Source organism: Littorina saxatilis, linkage group LG10 (assembly GCF_037325665.1).
Source record: "Littorina saxatilis isolate snail1 linkage group LG10, US_GU_Lsax_2.0, whole genome shotgun sequence".
Taxonomy (NCBI): domain Eukaryota; kingdom Metazoa; phylum Mollusca; class Gastropoda; order Littorinimorpha; family Littorinidae; genus Littorina; species Littorina saxatilis.
Genome location: NC_090254.1, coordinates 38826226 through 38844100, shown reverse-complemented (window position 1 = coordinate 38844100; position 17875 = coordinate 38826226). Strand labels below are relative to the sequence as shown.

Below are 17875 nucleotides of genomic sequence, written 5' to 3'. Positions count from 1 at the left end.
AAGATACAAGCCGGGCATGTACAGCACAGACATATGGCACGTAATAAAAGCATTGCTTGAGTTCATGACCCTATTATTTCTCGTTTCATTATTGTCTCATGTTTAATTGAATAAAACCGTGTTTAAACCAAGACATGATTATGGCAATGAAAAGACGCTTAAAAATTTCTTCATGGTGCGTCTTATTTTTTGGTGCAGGATTGGCTGCTGTGACATCTTGAGTTGCACAGTACTTTGGCTTTGTAGCACTTGCATCGATTTGTTTTACATTTTGTCGACCCTGCACAGCTGCATTTCACAAAGCCTTGCCCGCCTGATGCTGACTGTTCTATCACGGCTGACCGCAACGACACAGCCTTGTCAAGAGAGACATCTTCTTCGGTTAGCAATCTCTGCGGACATAAATCAAACTGGTTTCGAGAATATCCGCCATGTAAGATACCAGCCTTAACCGCAATCGTGAAGATGTCTGTTTCCACGTCCCTGTGTACAATCACACCAAGTATATTTCTTGGATCTCCTCTGCCACGATCCACTAGAGGCACGGGCACAGCGACATTATCACCAACTTCTCCGGCTTTCAGGTCCACCCGACTTCTCTTCACCATTCGCTGTGCTTGAGACATTTGACCAGAAAAAGCATCTGCTCGACACCGTTTGATCTTATCACTGCGAGCATCCAACATTTGTCCTGGAACATCTGCGATGACCGGTGTGTCCATGCAACTAGTAAGTGGTTGCGAACCGAAAGCTGGATCGCTTGATTCAGAAGGAGTCGTGTTTGATCCGGGAAGGAGTGTATGAAATGTAAAAACGATTATTCTTCAAATATGCGAAGGTGTGGAGTATTGTTAAAAGAAGTGAATGCAGAGCTTAAAGGTAAACGCGTCTGTATATCAGAACGTTCTGGAGATTGTTCATTTTTCATGTGTTTTGGAATAATGTGTATAATAGAAATTATGTTGATCTTAGCAGGCGATGTTCATGTGAACCCCGGGCCGGTCAAGGAAAAGTTTAAGAAATTATCTATCATTCACTTAAACGTACGAAGCCTTAGAAATAAATTAGACATTTTAGAAGTTCAGGTTCAAGATTTTGATATTGTGACATTATCGGAAACATGGCTGTCTAATATAGTAAATAATGATGATTTGTATTTGTCAGGGTTTAATTTACCGATAAGGCAAGATAGACCAAATAACCCCCATGGAGGCGTTGCAGTATATGTAAAAGATAATTTGTATTGTAAAACGAGAAATGATCTCTCCATTCCCGATCTAGAGGCCATTTGGATTGAAACTAAGATACAACAGGAAAGCTTATTAGTTGGAACTTTTTATAGACCGCCTTCTGCAAATGTTGGTTATTGGGACCTGATAGATCAATCAGTTAATGCAGCCGGTATGACTGGTATGAAGTATATTGTTTGTGGTGATTTTAATTCCGATGTTCTTAATAGTACGTGTTTCAATTTGCAAGATATTATGATAAAAAATGGTTTGTTCCAGTTAGTAAAACAACCTACACGAATTACAGAAACAACGTCAACGTCAACGTCAACGTCAACGTCAACGTGCATAGATTTGATTTTGACACCAAGCCCTGATATTGTTGAAGAAATTCAGGTTCTACCGCCAATCTGCAGTGACCATTCGGTCCCGCTTGCAATTGTTAAAGGAAATAGTATAGACAAAGCAAGTTATAAACGGTTGATTTATAATTATTCCAAATTGGACGTTGTCAGTTTAAAGGAAAAATTATGTAATGTGGATTAGACGAGTATGGTCTCACTCAGTTCGATTGACGAAGCAGCAGAGGCATTTTCGGATACCCTAATGGATATGGTTACACAGTGTATGCCAGTTAAAGAAATAACTGTGAGAGAAGCGGATACACCCTGGATGACTGACGGTATTAAACGACTGATTGATAAAAAGAAAAAGATACACACATTAGCAAAACTATTGAATTCTGTTTGGATCTGGGATTTTTTCCGAAGAATTCGCAATAAATTAACTGATGTTATTCGATTGAGGAAAGCAGAATATTTAAAAGAATTGGATAATCGTGTTAGTTCACAAGACTGTTTTGGCAATAAAGATTGGTGGAAATTAGTAAAGTCGTTTATGTCACGCAAAGGTATGTCTTCAAATGAATTTCCTCCCATCGAAAACAATGGCCGTGTTTATCATTCCAATGTAGAAAAAGCAACAGTATTCAATGAAAGTTTTGTAAAACAATCGGTATTGGATGATGATGATGATGAAGTTCCTGAAGTTAGAGAACAGAATACCACCATTGATTTTTTGATTATTGATGCTGCACACGTGCTTACTATGTTGAAGAATCTTGATGTACGCAAAGCCTCTGGTCCTGATTCTGTTTCAAATAGAGTTCTGGTTGCATGTGCAGATATTATTGCGATGCCACTCACTGCATTATTCAACAGATCTCTCGAAGAAGCCACAGTTCCTGCAATATGGAGAATAGCAAATGTCATTCCGATATATAACAAAGGTGAAAAGGAATTATGTTCAAATTACCGACCAATATCACTTCTTAGCTGTGTGGGTCAAGTTATGGAAAGGTGTGTACAATGTCACGTGTTTGCTTATTGGAAGGAGTATAACCTGTTAAGACCACTTCAGTCCGGTTTTATTGCATGTGATTCAACTGTATATCAACTCATTTGTTTGTATAATGATTATATGCAAAGCTGTTGATGATAAGATAACGTCACAGGCGATTTTCTTTGACGTGTTAAAAGCTTTCGACAGAGTTTGGCACAAGGTTTTGATGAAAAAGTTACACGCTATTGGCATAAGGGGACAGTTGTATTTTTGGTTTGAGAATTATTTGAGGGAAAGAAAACAATGTGTTGTGGTAAAAGGTTGTAAGTCACAGTTTTTGCCGGTTTCTGCGGGTGTTCCCCAAGGGTCAGTATTAGGACCTCTCCTCTTTTTGGTTTATATAAACGACATTGTTGATAATATTGAATCAGTGATTAAACTATTTGCAGATGATACCAGCATGTATTTAAGCCTCGATGACCCTTTCCGTAGAACTGAAATACTCAATTCTGATTTAGGTAAGATTGCAAACTGGGCCATTAAATGGAAAGTGAAATTTAATCAGTCGAAAACAGAGTTGATATCCTTTTCCGGTCAAAGATGTATACAGAAATTTCCCCTTGTTTTTTGCGATGTAGCCCTCATAGAAAAAGAAAGTCATAAACATTTAGGTGTTATTTTTCAAGATAATTGTAAATGGGCCTTACACATACAGTCTATTGTGGCAACTTGTCGAGTACTTGTGGCTTGTTTAAAATCTTATAAATATAGGCTCAGTCGAAGATCCCTAGAAGCAATGTATAAATCTTTTATTTTACCTCATTTTGATTATTGTGATGTTGTGTGGGATAATTGTACAAAGAAGCTTTCAGACGAGCTGGAGAAGTTGCAACTCGAATACATTCGAATTATTGTTGGTGCTGTTAAAGGCACTTCACACGAAAAATTGTATACAGAATCTGGCTTTATACCACTTACAGAGCGAAGACGCCGTCACAAATTAATGTTATATTATAAAATGGTCCACGGCAATGTACCAAATTACCTCAACGTTTTATTGCCACCTCTTGTTTCTGACCTAAATCCCTACCACCACAGACACCCACTAGAGCGTAAGACTCCCCAGTGTAAATCAGATTTGTACAAGTCATCTTTTATTCCTTCTGCAACTAGTCTCTGGAATAAGTTGCCTGAAAATATACAACAATGTGATTCTGTTGGTCTGTTCAAGCGACATTTCACAGCTTTTGATATTTCAATTCCACCATATTACTATTCCCCAAATCGCAAAACTGAAGTTTTGCATTGCAGGTTAAGACTTGGAATGAGTGATTTACAATATGATATGTTTAATCGCCACCTAGTAAACAACCCGGAATGTTCTTGTGGTTATTTTGCTGAAACTGTTCATCACTATTTGCTATCATGTCCCCTGTTTAATGATGCAAGAACCGCAACAATCGGTACATTAGCTCCAGAATTTGTTAATATTGACACACTCCTGACAGGTGATTCAAACATTTCCATATTTGAAAATAGTGCTATTTTTGTTGCTGTCCAAAGCTATATTGAGAAATCAAACCGCTTTGGGACACCTTAGTTCGATGTTGGTGTGGGTTTTTCTATTATATTTATATATTACTTGGGGCCCATCTTTTTTTTGATATTTTGTTGTGTCTTTCGTTCTCGTTTTGTATTTGTTTTCGTTTTCAGTATTGACACAGATTGTGTTCGATAATTGAAACTAAGTTTTCCTTGCTGTTTTTCTCCTTTTCTTTTTTTTCCTTTTTTTATTTTTTTTTATTTTTTATATTTTATATATTTTTTTTATTTTTTTTGTATTTTTTTTTTTGGTCTCATTTCTTTTTTCAAAAAATGTGTCGCATTGATCATAATCCGCCATGAAATTTCAGGAATGTTTATGTGAGCACTTACCATAAGTTTTAAACTTGTTGTGCTCCTTCTTAATGATGTTGTTATATTATCATGTGTCTGTTCACGAATAAAATACTGTTTAAAGGAAGGAGCAGCTGGCGGGTTTGATTCCGAAGGAGCTGGAGGGTTTGATTCTGAAGGAGCCTGAGCGTTTGATTCCGAAGGAGCTGGAGGGTTTGATTCTGAAGGAGCCTGAGAGTTTGATTCCGAAGGAGCTGGAGGGTTTGATTCTGAAGGAGCCTGAGAGTTTGATTCCGAAGGAGCTGGAGGGTTTGACTCTGAAGGAGCCTGAGAGTTTGATTCCGAAAGAGCTGGAGGGTTTGATTCTGAAGGAGCCTGAGAGTTTGATTCCGAAGGAGCTGGAGGGTTTGATTCTGAATGAGCCTGAGGGTTTGATTCCGAAGGAGCTGGAGGGTTTGATTCTGAAGGAGTCTGAGGGGTTGATTCTGTAGGAGATGGATCGCTGGATTCAGAGGATGGCTGATGCAAAACCAGTGCCAGGAGATCTTCTTCAGTTTCCAAATTCTTCAGGACTTCAAAGGGTAGAGATGATGTTGTGAGCCGGCCCAACACTAGCCTCGCTGCCGAATAGTGCTGAGTAGGGGGGTCGCTTTATTCCCGAATGATGGGAAGAGTTTTTATAAAACTGCACAAACTTTATCCCTGTTGCCCAGTCTTGAGTATGGTTGTCCGCCAGCCAGGCCACCAGCATGTCTTTGATGTCACCATTTGCTCTTTCAACCGATCCCTGGCTTTGTGGATGTCGCGGCTTCCCGTGAACTAATACCAATGTTGGCCAAAAATCTTTCAGTTCTGAAATGATGTTGGCTGTGAACTCAGTGCCGTTATCGCTTTGGAGAATTACAGGAGCACCGATCACGAGAAAGATGTCAAGCAGCTGGGCTGCAACCTCAACAGATAAAAGATGTATTGCGTATGAAAGCCTGTTTTGTTTTTTCAGAGTGACAGTGACAGACAGACACAGACAGACTGACACAGACAGAAAGCCACCCAGCCAGCCAAGCTAGCAGACAGGCAGGCAGATAAAAAGAGCGACAGTGATATAGAGATAGAGAGAGACAGGAAGGCAGACAGAGACAGACAGACAGACAGAGACAGAAAGACACCCAGCCAGCCAGGCTAGCAGATTGAGAGACAGACACACAGAAAGGCAGACAGAGACAGAAAGACTGCCAGAGCACAAAAAAAAGAGAGAGAGAGAGAGAGAGAGATAAAGAGAGAGAGAGAGAGAGAGAGAGAGAGAGAGAGAGAGAGAGAGAGAGAGAGAAAGAGAGGGAGAAAGAGAGAGAGAGAGAGAGAGTGCGCTAACAGATTTAAAGGACCAGACCATGCTTATTTAAAGGTTATTAGAACCACTAACCGATGACTGAAAGTTAGAGAAATGCACCTGAAGATGCCAAAAATGTAAAGAAATTCACCGATTCGCAGCTGTATGATTGTGATTTAATTAAAAACGTTTTCTTCGAAACCCGCCAAATTCGTCTGCTACACGAGACTTCGAAATGGCCGCCAGTAGACGAGAACCGGCTGTGACGTCATCTAGTGTCTGGAAACCGAAAGTTACAGCTTACGCTCAAGTGGGCGTTTGCCTACATCGAGCATCAACAACACGCCGAAGGAATGCGCACGGCTGCTGATAGCTATGAAGTATAGAAAAAAGGTTCAGGCATCAGTTGTCACCTTTTTACAACTTCTGCAGCAAGACTGGAAACTGGAAACGGGCACAACGATGTGCTGTGTTTCGCGACACCGTTTCTTCCAATGCGAACGCAGTTAAGCCGGCAAGAAAACCTGGCACACACAAAACAGCTGTTGCCTAACGCAGTTTCAGTTCCGACAATTGTTTACCACTCACAGGAGGTCAGAAACCGGATACCAATGTCATCAGAACGATCTACTTTCACTAAACGCAGACAAAAGGAAGTGAGTACATGTATACTGAATGTGTTCTGTAAGGGATAGGGGTTCAGTGTCACTGGGCGTTTTTGTCAGACTGACAGTATTTGTGGTGGAATGGCATCTGTTCCTAATTTTAGGCACATGTGTTAAGATTACAGATTAAAACATATATCTGTTACTACATGTCCGTCCCCATGCACCCACCTTAAAGTTCCCTCTCTCTCCCTCTTTTACACTCACCTGGGTAATCGATGAGTCTCAGGTTTAATCAGTGTCCGTCCATATACACATAGACATTCACACAAACACACACACGTTGTTATAGTTGTTATCTTTTAATTCAGTGTTTTATTAAATGGATAAAGAAATCGTTAATACAGCAAGCTTGCATGAATAATTTGCTGTTGTCCTTTTTTTCAGATCAGGTTCTGTAATACAGTAATACAAGTACAAATTCATGTTTGCAGTCATACTCATAGTGTGTGAGTGTATGTGTGTGTGTGTGTGTGTGTGTGTGTGTGTGTGTGTGTGTGTGTGTGTGTGTGTGTGTGTGTGTGTGTGTGTGTGTGAAAAGCACTTTGATACTTAAAACATCTGTGTTCTTTGATTTTATTAATAAGAATAAAAAATAACACCCAAACACCAAAATGAAATAAATATTTCGGAGTTCTTTGATTTTATTACAAAACTGCAGTCAGAATATTAAGCAGACCTATTCCAACAATACATTTTGATCAGCAGTAAATGTAATGTCAAATTATGAACAACAATCCTGTGAGCAGATATCTACAATACCACAATAAATAGTCTAGCAAAATAATACAACCAAGTACATGTACGGACATCATCATCCACATAAAAAAGTTGATTTTAGGAAGAGCACAACTCTGTGTTATTACCACTGCTTCAGTCAAACTGCCAGTTCAACTTTATCTCTGGGTTTTTTTTCTCTCAGAGTAACATGGTAAAAAAACTTTAAAAAACTTGCATGCTATAGAGCTGGATTGTTTCTAGTGATCATGCAGCATGATTTATCCGCATAGAAAACTACTGAAACACCTAAACAGAAATAACAATGTCTACAGAAAAAATCCACTGTTTGATTGCTGTCTGTAGTACTCCTCTTGCTAACAGTGGCATTAACATAATTAAAACTAAGCTATGCTCTCTTGGGAGGGAAAAGTGCTCTAAGTACTTTTTGTGTCTACATAGGCAAAAAAAAACCTATGCAATGTTTCAGATTTCCTGACCCACCCTATGTTTTTCCTCCTTATCCTGGACTATTTTGGACTCTTACAAAAATGTACTTCAAAAATGACCAATCTTAATTTTGCAGGCTTACAAGGAAATTGACTCTTCTCTTACAACCAGAATACACCATGATTTCAAGCAAATAAAAAACTACATGCACCTGAGAAAAAACCACTTTAATTCAAGAAGTTAGACCTCCTAACCCCAGCTTTTCAATTCAATTCAATACGTTGTTGATGTTGATTATGGGGCTTAACGTCCTCCCAGGTAACTAGGGACCTATATTGGGACATGATTTTTTTTATACAATGTTAAAAGTGTAGGGTGTAATGGGGGGGAGGGGGACTGGAGGGTGACGGGGTGTAGTCGCTAATAAGTTTAAAGGTGCGTTTATTATCTAATATACCAGACATTTTGTTTTGGCTGGTGTACAGAATAACATCACATAAAATCGCACTCGCAAAACATACAAAACACATAAAATGTACACATCAGTACACACATAACCCAAACCACACATATCCATACCAGCACCATCACACACATATCCACATACATACTCTAGTTTGTTCATTATAAAAATAAATACATTATGATTAATATCATTACTAGTCAACTTAAATTAAGGCTCAACATAGATCTTAAGATGGATGTTATTTAGTGTAATGGAGAGATTATAAAAACAAAAAATAAGGTATAAGAAAGAAAGTATGAAAGAATTATGCCCATTCTCCAGTGAAAGTTCTGCTGATTGTGGTAACTTTTTTTTCTGTCTAAAACAGGCGTTGGAAAGAAGTGTGAATACTGTGCCCAATCTACACCGGAGGGTCCAGGCGAGTGGAAGAGGTGAAGGCTAAGTGGAAAACAACCATGTCAGCACAAGGGGCATGGAGACAGCTTCCTGAAATGCCTTCACAGTGACTTGTCTGATGAACCACGAGCCTGGATAATAAAAGGTAAACAAAGACATTTTAACATTTACTACTCAAGATTACCTCACTGAGATTTTTTCTTTGACATATAAATGAAAATCTACAGGTGATATTAGCATGTATAGGTTTTTCTCCTTCTCTTGTTTTAAACTTCGAGCTTAAGTTTTGACATATTCTACCCTCACACCTTACTTTTTCATCAGGTTATCTGAACGAGCTGTTTGAGGAGGTGGTGATCCTAACACTGGCCTATGGCAACACTGGCCTATGGCAGCTACAACAAAGCTCTGCATACACAGCGAGACTACAATGCAACAGTGCCCAGACTTTGACTGCTACAGCTAGACCAGTTGACAAAGCTCAAGTTGTCACCAAGCAGGACGCCTCAACTGGCGACCAACTATATAGACTGAGGCTGCCTATCTCCAAATCTGACAAAGCAAGAATTGTTACGCAAGCTCCACATTTCTGTTTGCAGTTTAAGCCGACCTTAAGTATGCAATAGTTATGCACCCCCCCCACACACACACACACACACTGACACACACACACACACCCCAGTTGAAAGATGTAATGTACCTTTTATTTATGTGACATATTTGAAGCCTGTGTAGCTCTGTGACAGAAAGGTCTCTGATGGCAGCGACCAGACAGGCAGGAAGAACTTTCCTGTTCGTTTGGCAAGTCAGTATGCAACTTGTCTGTATGTCCTGAACACATCAAAACATTTTCTTTAATTTAAGCTACATAATATCATGTGGATGCACTGATTGGGTGTAAATAATAACAGCAATTGGTACAGTCAATTCACTAAATGTGCAACAGAACCCTAATCATCAGACATTTTACAACAGCAAATTTCAACAGTCCTTTTACTTTCCTGAATGTCATTATTATTTATTAAAACATGCATCTTGAGCAACATACATATATCTAAATCTTCTTTTATTAAAGTTCACCTGAAATTTAGGCTGCTTTTCCCATGCAAAGTACAAATGCAAGTGTACATAAACCAGGGTTTAATAGTATGTGAGTGAGTTCTGATGAAAAAGTGATTGTGTTGTAATATTGGTTGTTACTGAATGTTGATGTTACGATGATTACATTATAAAAACAACAACAACAACAACAACAACAACAACAGAACAATGTGAAACTTCTTCTGTGGGCATGCAAGTGAGTTAATTATTGTGTGTGTGTGAAACTATATGTGACTAAGTGTTACAAATTTAAATGACAACAGTTGTTCAGTTTAAATTTTCTTGGTAGCCTTTAAAAACAACAACAAATACAAACATTTAAAAATCAAACAAATATAAGCACCTCAAAAAAAGTTGTATGTACACCTTCGTGGCTGGTGATGCATTCTTGCAAGTTTTCATTCTGCAATGTGCCTCAGGGTAGCTTCCTCTCTCTCCTCTTCTGCCCCTCCCACACAGCCACTCTGACACTGACCAGTCTCTGAAATCAAGAACAGTTAAAACTGCGATGAGCTGTTGTTCTTTCACTCGTGAATGCAATGTCACACCTATTCGCGAGTGCGTTGACATTTCAGTACACAAACAATCATGAGCAAAAAGACGAGAGTGAAAAAATAGCACAGACTCGAAAGCAGACGATAAGTTCAGCACAGAGAGCGGGCGTGTTTACCTTTGATCGCTGAGACAAGAGTCGCAATTTTCGTCGTCACTGTTCTCACCACTGCTGGAAGTGGCCTCCTCATCTTCAGTGCTTGATTCTAGCAGAGAAGCGGGTGGTTCGAACATGTACGATTCAATTTCGTCTGCAGTTATGCTTGTTGGTGCAGCACTCGCCATCTTGACACTGTATGACGTCACGGTTAATTTATTCATCAGCCAAGAGTTCCGCCAGTCTCGCGAAGGAAACGAGACACAATGGCGGGTCGTTTTGGGGAAGAAATGCTTCGCTTCAGGCACAAAACTCGTCGGATTACGGCCTTAGAAGATTCCGAAATAAACCAAACATTGTTGAAGATGGTAAGAAAGCGGTTTTCTAACTAACTGCACACATCGGGAAGTGTTCGGTCGCGCAGGAACACGATTCGAAACGTTTTTGACACTAAATTAGCCAATCAACTGGTTCACATCAGTCATGTGACACCAGTACTTATTGACAATATGTAGAGGTTACACGCCGAGTCTCAGTGATTATTAAAAATAATGGTCGAAGTTCGAAGTTAGCGGATCATGAAAAATGCGAGCTTTAGCGAGCTTTTTCATGACCGCGAACTGAGACCATTATTTTTTTAAATCACTGAGACGAGGTGTGTAACCTCTTTATTCCTCCTTTCTTCAGTTATTCAAAGAAAAGAGGAGGTTTTTTGCGAAAGTTTGATCGAATCCTATTCACTCAACCAGTCAACCTGCGCAGGCGATCGATTAATACGCGGTTGTATAGTTCCGTGCAAATCATTCCATTCTGTTAACACTTCTTGTCAGTTTTCCTATTTTGGACTAAAATCAAGTACACAGATATGCTGTTATTCTGCTGTGGCGGCAAAGGCAGATATTGTGTGTTCTGTATATGTTTTGGTATCGCTTAGGATAATGTTCTTTCGTCAAATGGGACTAGCAGTCGCCGGAACTTTTGCACCCGTGTTCCAACGTTAAAAACTGTATGAAGTTCAGTTTTCTGGGGAAAATAGTGTATGAAACCGCTTTATGTTGTTTAAATTGATGAGATGTGTGCATTTGGTTGCGTGTGATATGTTTATTAAATGAAATATTGTTGAAAACTGACCGTCGGATTGCAGTCTGTTGTCGAAGAAACTGAGTGAAAAGAAGGGGAACTACTCTTGTCGCTAGACAAAGTATGAGTTACTTGCCTTGCGGGAAATTGCTTGTGATGAACGTTTGAGCACGGCAAATCTAGATTCAGAAAACAACCGAACTCATGGATTTTATATGAAGATTCATGTGTTCAGGCCTGTAGTTGTTAATTTAAATGCGGTATGTTTGTATTGTTTGCTCCAGAGATGTATACTTCGTACGTTAGAGCGTTCGGAACTTTTCAGTCGCAAAAAGTAGTACCGAAACAGAACAACTTCTCAACCCATTGCACTATCGAGGATTCAGGCTGTTGCTGGGTCGTTATTTGTTTGGTTGCTGGGTCATTATCGAAAAATAACTACCCCTACAAGTTTACAGAGGTAAAGAAGCAGAGGGGGGAATAAGTTTTATTTTCCTCACGTTGTCTGAAAAGTTCTGTGGTAAACTTCAGCTCAACATCTGCATTGCCTGCCTTCCTGTTGGGCTGCCTATCAGCAAAATGAACCAAACGCGGACTGAACTGCAAAGGCTTCTGGTCTGTCAGATTTGGTAGTTCAGGTGTGAGCTGTTTTTACATGAGTTTTCGTAATCCCGACACCACAAACTTCTTATAACTTATTTTCACTTTCCTTTCATGTGGCTGGCGTGGCGGGTTGGTAGTGTGTCGGACCCAAAAATTGAAGATGTTCGGTTCAAATCATGCTCATGTTTCTTTGTTTATTTCCGTGTTTGAAATCGGCGTGCGGGTCTGTTTTTCCCTTGTATGTGCGCGCGATAGCTGTCGCGGTGTATGAGTGCGACTACACGTGCCTTGGCGTGTGTGTGCGAGTGTGCGAGGGCTGTATTTTGTATACTGATTAATTGATACAAGTGTCGCCAGGAATATGTTTTGTTTTAATCTTGTGTCGATACTATTTAGTTCTGCCTCGTTATTAGCCATTGAGTATAACTGTTTTATCATCATTGCTTTGTTGTTGTTCTTTGGCCATTTACGTTGAATGACTTGTTATACATTGACATTGATAGTTTTATTCTTCTTCTTCTTCGTCGTTCGCTAGATAGTTTTATTATAAGAACCTTTTCTAATTCCTATTAACTCGATGTTCTTTAACTATATTTATACATAAATGCATATTGTAAAGCAGTATGCATTGTTAGAGGATCTTCTAGTAGCAGTGTTTAAATGTCGAAGCTGCTTTTCCCAGTTTTACCTAAGAGACCGACTGTATATTGTGTTATTGTATTTGTCAGACTTGATTGTACCAAGTCCCTACACATGGCTTAGAGCCAAATATGTTTGTTTTTTGTAAGGGATAGGCGCAATATAAATACACTTTATTATTATTTAAATCAACTTTTTTTTCTTTTTTTTCCTTCTAACAGTAAATCTATCAAAATCACAATGTAAAATAAAGAAAACGGACTCTTTTCTTTTTTTTTTAAGAATTTTACAAATTTACTGAAACGTTTTTCATTGTTCAGTAAATTTGTGAAAAAATGGCATGCTCATTTCAGGAAATTCGCAAATTTCCTAGAATTTTTAGGAAATTCGTGAAATCCCCGAGTGAAACAGGAAATTCACAAATTTACTGACATTTTCAGGGATTTCGCAAATTTCCTAGTTTTGAGAATTTACTGTAACATATCCAAGTTGTGGAATGTGTCCAAGATGTGAAATGTGTCCAAGTTGTGGTATGTGTCCAAGATGTGGTATGTGTCCAAGTTGTGGTATGTGTCCACGATGTGGTAATGTGTCCAAGATGTGGTAATGTGTCCAAGTTGTGGTATGTGTACAAGATGTGCTATGTGTCCAAGTTGTGGTATGTGTCCAAGATGTGGTAATGTGTCCAAGATGTACCCCCGCGGGTTAGGGGGAGTCCCATATTGGTTGGGACGAGAAAGAATTTACCCGATGCTACCCAGCATGTCGTAAGAGGCGACTAACGGTTCTGTTTCACCTTTTACCCTTGTTAAGTGTTTCTTGTATAGAATATAGTCAATGTTTGTAAAGATTTTAGTCAAGCAGTATGTAAGAAATGTTAAGTCCTTTGTACTGGAAACTTGCATTCTCCCAGTAAGGTCATATATTGTAGGGGAAAGTCGCTAAACCTGGAACAGTTAAGGAGAAACAGCCGTACCAGACAAAAAAAATGGATATTGCAAAGCGTTCTTTATATTGTCACATACTAGACTCTATCAGTAAATAAACGAACCACATAAAATAAAATAAAAGTCACGCAACTCATCAGACTGATCATAATAAAAATGTCTGCATTTGTTCCAGGTTGGACGCATGGGTGTGTAAAGTGGAACACTGTGTTGTCAAACTCGGAACACATTCAAACACACCCTGACTCTCTGTCTAGCTCTGTCTGTGTCTCACACACACACATATACACCCACAAACTCTCATTTACACACAAACAAGCACACATTGCCACACACACAAGATACATAAATACGTCATAACATTTTCATTAAGCCATTTTATGTAAATGTCTTTTTTCCAACATCATATTTTGATTTTTACCAAGGAAATAACAAATCGGATAACAATTTAAGCCTTAAATGTAAAACAAAAAGATAAATAAGGGCTAGGTCTAAAAAGGACTGAAAAACAAAACCTTAAAAAAAAAGAAGGAAAAAATAGGCAAAGAACCGATTTCGCAGACAATGTCCTTTGTCTTCTACTGTCAGCGCAGTCATCGTGTGATTACTGTGTGCACTTCTGGCACTATAACATATCCTCAGGGGAGTTGGTGCCACACATGAAGCAGTACCACGAGATTTCGCAGCTTCATTTCTACCCCTCTTCTGTTGACAAACAGATATAAAAGGGCTACCTGTCCAATTGACTACATGTAAAAATCAATACGCATAAAGTCTTAAAGCAAATACCTAAGAACAGATTTAAGAACTGATGTCGCAGACACACAAAAATTGCTAAGTACAGATTTCGAAGTCCTTTTTTTTTCGCTGCTGTCAGCGCAGTCCTCGTGTGCCCACTGTGTGCACCTCTGGCACTGTATCATGTTCTCAGGGGAGTTGGTGCCACACATGAAGCAGTACCAAGTGCTTTCCCCCGGGATAGAACGCATCGTCGAGAATGTTCTCCTTTTTTCCCTCTGATCAGAAGATATTCCCCTCTTGTTTCTCTGAGCAGAAGATTTTGTAGCTTCATTCTTTCCTCTTTTCTGTTGACATGCACGCCTTTTTGCAAGTGAAATCTCCAGCTTTTGCTTGTAAGGAGAAGATTGTTTTTTTTTCGTGATGATCTCTTCGACGAGCTTGTGGTTGTGCGTTGCAGGACATCAGCAGCAGGTACGCTTACATTTGCTGCTGACACCAAGCAATCATAATGACCAGAATCTCCATGTACAGTGTACAAAACAACGATGGGGGTGACGTTGGTAAATTTATTTCAGCTTCAAGAATGCTATTGATTAGTTCTTGTTCTATCTCTGGTGTTAATGTAGAAGGTCTTCCTGTGAACTTTACTTCTTCTTTTGCAAATTTGTTTGTTTCCTTCTAAATGACTTTTAAGACTTGTGACAGTAACATAAGATGTGGTATGTGTCCAAGACGTTGCTCTTGATGCGCAACGCAAACCCATATCTCCGTTTTTCACTGCCGACAAAGCGCAGCCCATTTCTTCTGGTAACCACCGCCGTTCGGGTCTCATAATACTGTCAAACAAATCAATCAATCATTCAATAAAACTTATAGAAAGGAAAAACACTAAAAAACCGAAAAGAGAATTGAATACGTGAATAAAACAGCAGTGTTCTGTTTATTGTTTGATGAGGGTAAGATGGAACAGAATGCGGCAAAGCTGGAACACTGTTCCATGTTTGCCTCTCTGATGTGTTCCATCATTGCCGCATGGCACCTGCATGGATTTCGCGTTTTTCTGTTGAATACACGTGACGTTTCAAATCTTTTTTTCCGTTCAAGTTATTGCAAATCTATGAAGGTTTATCACTGCAATCAACATTTTACGTGAACGTATATAGATAAAGAGTAATAATACGAATTGTAGACGGTAGAAATAAGAAGAAGAAGGAAGAAAAGTTTAAAAAACGTACCATTGTTTTTGTTTTGCCGCGGTAGTCATTTTTTTTCTGGAATAATATCAAGGAATGTCACTAGACATTTCTGCAAAACAATTGTTCATGAATTGTTCCCCGTTGATCGCATATTGAGGTGTTCCAAGTTGGCCGACTGTTCAGGGAATGGCGACTTTCCCTTACTACGTTGCAAGCCCGTGGAGCAATTTTTTGATTAGTGCTTTTGTGAACAAGAAACAATTAACAAGTGGCTCTATCCCATCTCCCCCCTTTCCCCTATCCCATCCCCCCCCTTTCCCCGTCGCGATATAACCTTCAATTGTTGAAAACGACGTTAAACACCAAATAAAGAAATAAAGAAAGATGTCCAAGATGTGGTATGTGTCCAAGACGTAGTAATGTGTCCAAGTTGTGGTATGTGTCCAACATGTGGTATATGTGTCTAAGACGTGGTAATGTGTCCAAGATGTGGAATGTGTCCAAGTTGTGGTATGTGTCCAACATGTGGTACGTGTCCAAGCTGTGATATGTGTCCAATATGTGGTATGTGTTCAAGATGTGGTATGTGTCCAAGTTGCGGTATGTATCCAAGTTGTGGTATGTGTCCAAGTTGTGGTATGTGTCCAAGTTGTGGTATGCGTCTAAGATGTGGTCTGTGTCCAAGTTGTGGTATGTGTCCAAGATGTGGTATGTGTCCAAGTTGTGGTATGTGTCCAAGATGTGGTATGTGTCCAAGACGTGGTAATGTGTTGAAGTTGTGGTATGTGTCCAAGTTGTGGAATGTGATGGGACAATAAAGAAATGAAAAAAAAATCTAATAGATTCATAGACTTTTGGGTAGCGCGACTCTGTTGTTGCTAGCTTTCCACTGGGAGGAAGCGACCCGAATTTCCCAGCGATGGGACAATAAAGAAAAGAATAAAAAATCCCATAGATCCCTTGACTTTGGGGTAGCGCGACTTTGTTGCTGCTAGCTTTCCACTGGGAGGAAGTGACCCGAATTTCCCAGCGACGGGACAATCTAGTAATGAAAAAAAAAATCTAAACATAAACAGTCGCGCTACCCCAAAAGTCAAGGGATTTTGTTTTTGTGCCTTGACTTTGAAGATGACAAGAAAATATCGGGAGCATTAACGTGGTTTGTAAAAAAAATTACTAATCACGGGGCGCGCAGACCCTTGATTATAACCCCCAGGCTCAAAACTGTAAGGTTCAGCAGCTAAAGTTGCTTCACTGCATGTGACGTCATCGGAATTTTACCCAGAATTCACCACTTCCGTACTCTCGCGGACGTTCGCGATACAATGGCCGCCAGATCGGAACGCGAAAACGCCTCGCTTCAGCCACGAAATTCGTCGGATTATGGCCCAACACGATTCCGAAATAAACTAAACCCTGCGAGGGAAGGTGAGAAAACAATTTCCTACGGCATGCATATGCCTGGTTAACCTAAGTCACGCCAAAACACAAATGAACGCGTTTCGTTTGACACCAAAAAAAGCCTATTGGGGTCCTTTAAGTTAAACTTACGAGGTTTGTATGCCACACTTGGACGGAAATTATGTCATAACATGGAAGATACAATGTTGCTGCTGTTCTATTCTCAGCTTGCTAATATGTTTTTTGCTCAGAAACGTGAATTGAAAATAAAACACTTGGAGGAGCGCTTCGGATGCAAAACTACGTCATGAAAGTAGCTACTGAAGGTTAGGTAACAGTAAACACACACACACACTTACACACACACACACACACACACACACACACACACACACACACACACACACACACACCACAACAACCACCACCACCAACAACACTACAGCCACCATCATCACCACCACCTTCGTCTCTATTCACGATCCAAGAAAAAAAAAATTTGCCTTCGTGTAAAAAATCTAAACAACGAAGATTAAAAACTTCGTGTAAAAACTAAAAGGTGCCTGCTAAAAATGATGTAATTGGATGCACTGTACCGTTTTTCCCGAGGAATGCCACTGTCCCCGCAGATGGCGTCGCGTCGTTACCGGACAGCTCCCGGGTGGCGTGACCACGGCAGGTACCCCGGGTGTGCATGGGTCCTGGGTATGTGAAACTTAAACAGGACGGCGTTGCCGCACACGTGTGTGCACAGTCTTCAGCAGAGACTGCACTGAATTGAAACAACAGGCTGTCGGCGAACACAAGGTCTGACAGATCTTGAATGCGGGAGAACAAAGATTCTCGAAATTTGCACGATTCCGTTCCCAACACGAAAACGACTAAAGTCATAACAAAAATCAGATGTGACATTTTTATTGTTGCTCTTTCGCGTCTTCAGCAATTAAACTGGCGTGGACATTAGAAGATAAGCTCATCACAGTGTCCAGCAATTAACGATATCCTGCCACGGTAGAATTCTGTGCTTTTTC

The 17875-nt window shown here is 39.8% G+C and overlaps 1 protein-coding gene and 1 long non-coding RNA gene across 2 annotated transcripts in view; one reads left to right on the top strand and one right to left on the bottom strand.

Moving 5' to 3' along the window:
* Window positions 1-17875, bottom strand: part of LOC138978778 (uncharacterized) — a 58650-nt gene that overhangs the window by 15226 nt on the left and 25549 nt on the right. The window lies entirely within an intron of this gene.
* On the top strand, window positions 6301-9231 carry LOC138978780 (uncharacterized). The gene is made up of 3 exons (XR_011459804.1): window positions 6301-6449; window positions 8459-8632; window positions 8812-9231. It is a non-coding gene; the product is annotated as an uncharacterized lncRNA (long non-coding RNA).